This window comes from Piliocolobus tephrosceles, unplaced genomic scaffold (genome assembly GCF_002776525.5).
Source record: "Piliocolobus tephrosceles isolate RC106 unplaced genomic scaffold, ASM277652v3 unscaffolded_35434, whole genome shotgun sequence".
NCBI lineage: Eukaryota > Metazoa > Chordata > Mammalia > Primates > Cercopithecidae > Piliocolobus > Piliocolobus tephrosceles.
The window spans coordinates 1-9,654 of NW_022319237.1; the positions used below are offsets into that span (position 1 = coordinate 1).

The window sequence follows — 9,654 nt, forward strand, 5'->3', positions numbered from 1 at the left end:
CAGCAAGGGCACCCTCTAATCACAACCCTCCTAGCCTGGTGGGGTGGGAGTGGAAACAGAGGAGCAACAGAGGGGGTGGGTGAGGAGGAAACAGAGGCTCAAAAGTAATTAGCTCAAGGTTACCCTTGGATCTAGATAGTCTGTGTCTGGGCTCTTTACCACTCTGCTAGGCTGCTTATTAAAAATGCAGATCTCCAAGCTCCATCCTCACCCAGTGTCAGGGATCTGCATTCGGGATGGTCGGCCCCCGGGTGATTCTCAGCCAGTGTCTGACTTTTCCTGGTACCGCCTCTGCTTTATAATCACACGACCAGGCTGGGGCCCTTGCTCAGCAAGGTGAGTGTACCTCACCCACCCACCTTCGCCCCCCGAATGGTTGGCACTACTAGATTGCCGAATGGGACAGTGAGACAACGAACACTTTCTCCTGGATATCCAGAGTCTGGTCAGAGACCAACAAGGGAGGAAGAGGAGTGGAAAAATCGCAGATCAGCAGAGCGGCAAGGGGAGGAGAGAACTCTTGGGCTGAAAAAGGCCTAAAACAATGCCTGCTGCGGAATAGAGTGTAGAAAAACTGGGTCTCAGTCACTACCTGGACAAACTGCACTGGCCTTACTGAAAGGAGTAAGAATCAACACTTTAAACACAGCACACCTTTTGATCCTGAAATGCTACTTCTCAGAATTTGTCCTAAGAAAATATAAAGTATTTATACAAACATGTGTGTTAACTGTAAAAAAAAAAAAAAAAAAAAAAAGTGAAACTGACCAAAATGTCTCTCTACTATGATATATTTGCCTGATGGAGACTGTTACAGGACCACCAAAAATCTTATTTCAAATATTTAATAACCTGAACAATGACAAGACGTTAAATTTAACGGAACATAAAACTTTACAAACCTAATCATCTGAATGTCCTTATAAAATGTATGTATATAAAGGACTGGAAATATTACAAAACATTAAAAGTGATTATGTTTGCATGGTGGAACCGAGAGTGGTTATTTTCTTTATATTTTTCTGCATTTCTCTAAGTCTCTATAATTAACACAGACTGTATCTGTAGGGTTTTTTTTAGGCCATTAATTCTTTAAAGGAAAATAACGAGCATCAACATTTAGAGATTTTCCTCTACGTCTGCCCCTCCCAGATCCCCTCTCATTGGCCAGGAGGAGCAGATGGGAGCCAAAGCTGTGACGTTTTTTCATTTGTCCCTCAGCCCCTCTGATTTACCTAGCTCCTAAAGGAAAACAGAGCATCTGGGATGGACTTCTGCTTCCCTCTGAATTCCTAAGGGCCTGCTTTGTAAGCCACCTAAGTCTGCTCTGAAGCCTGCTGGTGCTCTGAAATCTTTGGAGGGAAAAATTACCACCCAAATGTGTGCAGATAAACAACCTGCTAGATGTTTGTCCACATGAGGGTGCCGGTGACACAAAGAACCCTCCCCAGAGGCTGACTCATGGGCAGGTGGGGGTGGAGCTGGGTGATGTCAAAACCCATCAACCACACAGCAACCAGCTTTCCCCATCTCCCACCCCCTGTACCCCGTTCTCTAGAGAAGTGGCAGGAAAATGCAGAGGGGCAGAAGAAAGTGTCCAGCATAGAGACTATGTTCTGGAAAGCCTTCTGACAAGGAAGTGCTGAGGCTGATAGCTGCTTTGGATTAGGATGCAAAATCAAACATCCAAAGAAGCCACTGCACATTCCCATTAATCAGCTGAATTAGCCAAACCAAGGGAGTCTGATCTAGAGAATCTCCCCAGCCATGCTTGTGTCAGCAGTTCCTGCAATTATTATGGAAACCCAATGACCCAATTTCCTTGACCTTCTTTTCATTACAGAGAAATGTAAATGCTTTGGCCTTAACATTTAAGGCCAATGAAACTAGGTAAGAAACAGATTTCAAAACGCTACAGCAAACTCCCATGGAAATCTGCCTCCATGGAGAAAATCCTAATGGAAAAAGCGGGTTCAAAAGCGGATTGGGAGTCACTGCACTTACCACAAACACTTGGGGCCGCAGAAAGGTTTGGATCCCGGACAACTGGTTCTTCTTCCCAGCAGGTTAGATGAACGATAACGATCCCTGGCTTTCAAAGAGGGAGGTACTGGTTTTTAACACATCACTTTCTATGGTCACACAGCTCCGTCACATCACTCTTCTGATGTCTGAGAAGTCCCACAGTCCTCCCTTAAAATAAGGAAGAGATTTTTAAGGCCAGGTGATACCCGGACAAATGCCCATGGCTGCCCTGCTCACCTTTCTCCCCCTGGCCCTGGGTACCCGACTATGTATTTGGTCCAACTGACCATCCATCTGTCCATCCATCTCAGCCCATATAGTAACACATACAGTTGGGGATGGTTCTCCCTGGCCTAAGCCAGAGCTCGGGCCTGAGTCTCAAAGGGAAGTGAGGTACTGCCCTACCACCCTCCCAGACCACAGGCCCCAGAGGCCTCCTGAACTCTGGGCCAGGCTCTAGACTTACCTCTAACAGCCCTGTCCCACTCAGAAGTGCCTGGGGCCCAGGCAGAGTTCTCTCATTTCCTGAAGCAGCCAGGAAAAAGGGTGGTTTGTGGAGAAGTGGGAGAGGGAGCCCCTAGCATGACCCTCTGGAGTAGGCTCCAGAAACGCATTTATTTTTAAACAAGCAGCAGCAAGTCAGTGGTCAAAAGCAGAGGCTTGGAGACTGACAGGGTCGCCTGCCTGTGTGATTTGAACCACATATTCCCTGGCTGAGAGGCCTCAGACAGTCTAATCTGACACAGCTCATTTCCTCTGCTGTAAAAAGCAGAACAGGCATACCTTGCAAGATTACCGTAAAACCTAGAGATAACCTGTAAAGTGGCCAGCACACAGTAGGCATTCAATAAGTGGTAGTTATAAAGAAGATGAAATGGAGGAGGGACACAGTGAGAGAAGACACAAAAGCCTGTTGATGTGCCTCTTGGAAAGTGACGGATCTGCTGAACCACCAGACACATGAACTGGCTTCAAAGGCCAGGCCCCAGAGATCAAGTTTCCATTCCCGGCCCCGCCCCAGGCCCTATGGCCATGTAAACATATTATCAAATGAAAGGGCATATCCATACGACAATGTCAGAGCTGGCAAGGACCTTAAAGGCCATCAATGCCACCTAGTCAGCTCCCTGTATTATAATTAAGGAAAACTGAAGCCTAGAGGGGCAAAAGTAATCAGTTAATATCCCATGGCCAAAAGCCACAGTTACAACTCAAGTCTCCAAACTGCCCATCAAGGAGCTCTTCCCAGTCCACTCAGCACTTGTGAGGGTCACGTACCCAGGGGCCAGGGTTTGGTCATACAGGCAGCCCCACCACACATCACGTAGGCTTTCTGAGAGCACACTCACAAGGCACATGCCTTCACCATGGGCAGGTATGTGTCAAGAAATGCTCCCTAATCACCAGCTCATCTGCCACCTCAAAACTCTCAAGTCTCTCTCCTGCCACGACCCCAACTCCTGCCCCCAGGGCTCACTCTGCTCTCTCTCTGCTACTTGCCCAGGTAGGTTTGGCTCCATGGGAGGGAGTGCCCACATATGGGCATGGGGAGGACACAGGGCACTGCTTCTCTGGGCCAAAACGGAGGGTGGGAAAGCGTCCTGCTGTGGGACTGGTAGGATAAATAATTCAAATGCTCTACACACCCACCAAATCTGCTTTTCCACGAGTACGCAATAAAAGGAAAATTCTGAAGGCATAACAGAAAAAACAGGATACAAAAACTTCACCTACGGTTCCCTCCCTCTATTGTTTTAATAGATAAATATGCATATGTGAACAGTGTGGAAGGAAATGCATGTTAAGAGTGGTTATCTCAGCCAGGAGGAAAGGCTCATGCTTCCAGCACTTTGGGAGGCCGAGGTGGGCGGATCACCCGAGGTCAGGAGTTTGAGACCAGCCTGGCCAACATGGTGAAACTCCGTCTCTAATAAAAACGCAGAAATTAGCTGCGAGTGGTGGCGTGTGCCTGTAATCCCAGCTACCCAGGAGGCTGAGGCAGGAGCATCGCTGGAACCTGGGAAGCAGAGGCTGCAGTGGGCCAAGATCACACCACTGCACTCCAGTCTGGGCAACAAGAGCAAAACTCCATCTCAAGAAAAAAAAAAAAAACCAAATTCCTGAGTTTTCTAGAATAAACATGTATTACTTTTATTTAAAAAAGAGTCCAATAAGTTTCTGGTTAAGGTATAGCAGAACAGTAGGCACCCTTTGAATTGTTCTTCCCCTGTTCTAGAATTTTCACAAAGATGAACAAGCAGCCCATTCTCCCAGTCAATGAAGAGGCTCTCAAGAAATGATCTCCCTCACTGACATCTGGTCTTTCCTGAGGACTGATGTGAAAACATTCTTTTTTTTTTTTTTTTTTGAGACGGAGTCTCACTCTTGTTGCCCAGGCTGGGGTGCAATGGCGCAATCTTGGCCCACTGCAGCCTCCGCCTCCCAAGTTCAAGCAATTCTCCTGCCTCGGCCTCCTGAGTAGCTGGGCATGCACCACCATGCCCAGCTAATTTTGTATTTTTAGTAGAGATGGGGTTTCTCCATGTTGGTCAGGCTGGTCTCGAACTCCCGACCTCAGTTGATCTACCCGCCTCAGCCTCCCAAAGTGCTGGGATTACAGGCGTGAGCCACAGCACCCAGCCTGAAATCATTCTTTTCTCCAGACATTAACATGATGCTCATCCTATCTCCAGGCTTGGAACCCAGTGCAAAATGTTCATCTCGGGGCCTCTCAGCCTCACCCCCGCTTTTCTACAGCTGTGGCAGCTGGTAATAGAACAGGTGGGAATACTTGCAGAAACATTTGCTGTCTTATCAGTCCCCAACTAAACAGTGTCCAAAAGTCAAAGCAACAGCTGAAAACCTGCCAGAGATGTTTTCATTAGACACACTGCATGTGACCTACACACACTGCTTTGGTTTCTGTAAAAAAATTTTGTTTGTCAGGAAGTTGCTCATGGGAACTCCACGAAACTTTCCCAGCAGTAGTGGAGAGACATGGGTAGGAGTCGAATGCAGGAACCTCCTGTGCAAAAACTCAAAAGATAAAGACGGTGTAGCCAGCTATGTTCAAATCTTGGTGCTTAAAGCACTGAAGCCACATAACTGGACTAGCTGCTTAACTCCCTGAACTTGTTTCCTCTTCTGTAAAAAGATAATAAACTATTTCAGTGTCACTGAAATTCTTAAGATCTTAAATTCTAAGATTCTGTCCAAGATGGCTTTTTATTGTATATGACCAACTCATAAGCGAGATATGTGGCATTATTAACATCGATAACAGAGAAAGGCCAAAGTAGGCAAGAGGCAAACCCCTGTGGGGGGGACGGTGAGCAGCAAGGGAGGGGAGACAGGTGTGACACTATGCACCACACCTCCAGGCACCCTAGCAGCAGCCCCTAGCCCTTGCTCCTCCTCCTCCTTGCTGCTCTTTCCAATAGACAGGAACAAGCTACTCACTTCCCACAAGTGAACAGGCTGGACTCAAGACTTGGCACATGGGCACTTCAACACCGAAGGGTACAGTTTTCCCCAAAAACCTGATACAACATCCATCCCACTTCAAAGCAACATCCCCCCAAGCCCTCACTCCAGCCTCTGCCCTGAAACCCAAGGCTCAACCTAGGCGTCCTGGGGACGCAGCTCTGAGCTGGGGCCAGGAACCAGGCCCCTTCTGCACCTGCACCAGTCACCGCCTGTCCACAACCACATTCAGCAGAGAACCTGAGGCCCACACACCTGAAGCAGCTTATCCCGAGCGTCTAATTACCGCCAAAGGTCTTGGCTGAAGGCCTTGGAGGCTCAAGTGTCTGCAGAATTGGCTACAGAGGCATCAGGGGCCTCCTTACTGGAAGATGGGATCGGTCCTAATCAAGTTACTCCATAGAGTTTAGTCTGTAATCGTCTCTTTGGGATGCTCTCAGGTTCTCCATCTGTAAATAGGGATGCAGTTACTTCACTCAACACCGTTCATACCTATCTAAGGGAATACTTATTAAGCCAATAAACACGGGTGAGGTCTGCTCGGAGGGATGTAGAGCAGATCTAGAAGCCAGGACACTGGGGTCGAAGCCTGGCTCTGCTATATCCTACCTGGGCGACCTTGGGAAAAGTCACTTTAGCTCTGTGGCCTCAGCTTCTTCATCAGTAAAATTCGGAGTGGGGACTAGCTTCTGTCTCAGGTTCCTTCAGTTCCAAAAGCTTGCTTCTGGCTGCCTCCTCACAGCTGCAAATGCCTGATAAAACAGCCAAACACCGCTGCTAAGAGAAACCGGCTCTAGGCTTGCGCCTACGGCCCTGCGGCCTTGCCCCTCACGTGCGGGCAGAGCCCCCGCGCGCCTCCTTTCTGGGGAAGGCATGCCCAGGGCCGGGTGCTGGCGGCCGGATGGACTCTGCGCAACGGAGGTCTCAGGCGAGAGAGAGGAAGAACAAAACGCCCCCGCCCTGCTACACGCCTCAGAGACCCACGTGCACGGCTCCTTTAAACGCACCGGCCCTTTAACAGCTCGCGCCGCGCCCACCCCCAGCTGGGGCTCGGGGGCAGGCGGGCGCGGGGAAGTGGAGACGCAGTGAGGCGTGAGGCCAGAGGCCATAGGCCTGAAGGCCGCTTCCCGCGATCCTTCCACGACCCAGTTCCGGGCTGGCCCAGCAGCCGCCTGCCGGGCACTCTCCTCTCTCCGCCCCCTCGCTGGCCGCAGAAGCCAGGAGCACTGCGCACTCAGGGGCCGCAGCCCCACAGCCGGGGAAGGGACCGCAGCTAGGGGCGTGTGGAGGGCAGGGCCGGGCCCTCAGGGCGCAGCCCCACCCCGGGCCCTCAACGCCGCGGGCGACAAGGCCCTGGCCTGGGCACCCCCGACACCGCCTGCTCACCTGCTCCACCGCCGCGCTCCAGTGGAGTTTACGCAGCTGGCGGAGCGCCCAGCTGGACCCGGCGCCGGCTCAGGCCCCGCCCCGCGCCCGCTCAGGCCCCGCCCGGTGGGCGACGCCACGTTCTCTCCTTCACTGGCGCCCCACCTGGAGTCCCGGGCGCGCGGGGAGGGTGCCCTTCAAGCCGCGCGGATGACGGGATCATCCCGACGTCGAAACTGGGCAATGACCTCAGAAGGAGTGGAGGCCGGGCCTGTCATCTTCCTGTGGGCCTGGCAGCAGCGTGGGGCCGTAGTACATATGCTTCGAGGACAATCTTCCTTGCAGTTTTAGGTGCACATCCTCTCCTCCTCTCGGTTGTTCTCACATTAAAGGAGCACTAGTGGCCCGATGTGAGCTAACACCATGAGAATTTTCCTGGTCTGTTCTCTAGAGCGCTTCAGAGCCACCAGGAGCTCTGGATAAAATTGAACAGGGATGAAATTGCTGCCTGACCTGAGAATTGGCCTACGGGGTTGTAATTCCAGGATATGGGGTCTGTGGGATAAGTTGAAATTGTCAATAATTTGGCGTTGTCTGAGTAGTTTTACTTTTTTTTTTTTTAACTGAAGGTGAAATTCACACAGCATAAAATTTACCATAAAGTGGTCATTTCGGTGGCATTTAGTGAATTCACAATGCTGTGCAACCACCACCTCTGACTAGTTCCAAAACATTTTCTTCATTCCAAAAGAAAAACCCCATACCCACTGAGAAGTTTCTTCCCATTGCCCTCTTCCCCCAGCCCCTGGCAATCACCAGTCTACTTCTGTCTCTATAGTTACTTATTTTAGATACTTCATATAAACGGAATCACAGTGTGTGGACTTTTGTGTCTTTCACTTAGCATGTTTTCAAGGTTCATCCTCAGGTAGCATGTAACAGACTTTATTCCTTTTTATGACTGCATAGTATTCGATTGTGTGTGTATATGTGTATGCGTGTGTGTGTGTGTGTGTCGTGTATGCCACAGTTTATTCATCTATCTATGGACATTTGGGCTGTTTGCATCTTTTGGCTTTGTGAATACTACTACTATGAACATGCATATACATGCATTTGAGAACCCATTTTTATTTTGGGAGGGTACGTACACAGGAGTTGAATTGTTGGATCACATGGTAATTCAGTTTTTTTTTTTTTTTTTTTTTTTTTGAGATGGTGTCTTGCTCTGTCGCCCAGGCTGGAGTGCAATGGCGTGATCTCGGCTCACTGCAAGCTCCGCCTCCGGGGTTCACACCATTCTCCTGCCTCAGCCTCCTGAATAGCTGGGACTACAGACTCCCGCCGCCACGTCCGGCTATTTTTGTTTTTTGTATTTTTTTTTAATAGAGACGGGGTTTCAACGTGTTAGCCAGGATGGTCTTGATTTCCTGACCTTGGATCCACTTGCCTCAGCCTCCCAAAGTGCTGGGATTACAGGCGTTAGCCACCGTGCCTGGCCTTTTTTTTTTTTTTTTGAGACAGAGCTTTGCTCTGTTGCCCAGCCTGGAGTGCAGTGGTGGCAATCTTGGCTCACTGCAACCTCTGCCTCCCAGGTTCAAGCAATTCTCTTCCCTTGGTCTCCCGAGTAGCTAGAGTTACAGGTGTGTGCCACCACGTCTGGCTAATTTCTGTGTTTTTAGTAGAGATGGGGTTTCACCATGTTGGCCAGACTGGTCTTGAACTCTTGACCTCAAGTTATCTGCCTACCTTGGCCTTCCAGAGTGCTGGGATTACAGGCATGAGCCACTGCGCCCAGCCTTCAGTGTTTAACTATTTGAGGAACTCCAAATGGTTTCCATGATGGCTGAACCATTTTATATTCCTACCAGCAGTGTACAGGGTTCCAGTTTCTCCACACCCTCACCAATGCTTGTTATTTTCCATTTTATTGTTATCCCAGTAGGTATGCAGGGATACCTCATTCTGATTTTGGTGTACATTTTTGTAATAACTAATGCTGTTAAGCATTCTCCTTTTCATGTGCTTGTTGGCCATCTGTATATCTTCTTTGGAGACGTGTCTATTCAAGTCCTTTTCCCATTTTAAAATTGGGTTGTCTTTTTGTTGTTGAGTTGTAAGAGTTCTTTATATATTATGGATACTAGACCCTTATCAGATATATGCTTCACAAATATTTCTCTCCCATTCTGTAATTGTCATTTTCACTTTCTGATGTCCTTTGATGCACTTAAAACTTTAATTTTGATGAAGTTCAGCTTAACTGTTTTTTCTTTTGTTGTTTGTGCATTTGGTGTCCTGTGTAAGATATCATTGTCAAATCCAAGGTTGTGAAGATTTACTCCTATGTTTTCTTCTAAGAGTTTTATAGTTTTAGCTCCTATATTTAGGTTGTTGATCCATTTTAAGATAATTTTTGTATGTGGTGTGATGTCAGGGTCCAAGTGCATTGTTTTGCATGTAGACTTCTAGTTGTCCCAGCACTATTCATTGAAGAGATTGTCCTTTTCCTATTAAATTGTCTTGGCTTCCTGTCAAAAATCAATTGGCCATAGATGTATGGGGAAAACCAAATAGTTTTAAAGAGCTGTTTAAATGAAGATTAACCCCAGATGGAACTGGGGCAGGCCAGCATTTTGGCTAAGAAAATAATGGTCGAGCCTGGGCGCGGTGGCTCACACCTGTAATCCCAGCACTTTGGGAGGCCGAGGCGGGCGGATCATGAGGTCAGGGGATCGAGACCATCCTGGCTAACGTGGTGAAACCCTGTCTCTACTAAAA

General features: G+C 48.8%; 1 long non-coding RNA gene across 2 annotated transcripts; it reads right to left on the bottom strand.

The window, feature by feature from the left end:
• Nucleotides 1-2,004: 2,004 nt before the first annotated feature.
• LOC113222825 lies at nucleotides 2,005-7,032 on the bottom strand. Of its 2 annotated transcripts, XR_003308543.1 has the most exons (4): nucleotides 6,895-7,032; nucleotides 6,118-6,260; nucleotides 5,764-5,957; nucleotides 2,005-2,193 (listed from the first exon to the last, which is right to left on the bottom strand). It is a non-coding gene; the product is annotated as an uncharacterized LOC113222825 (long non-coding RNA). The 2 variants fall into 2 exon arrangements; XR_003308542.1 differs by lacking the exon at nucleotides 5,764-5,957 and having other exon boundaries at nucleotides 6,895-7,031.
• Between the last annotated feature and the right edge of the window lie 2,622 nt (nucleotides 7,033-9,654).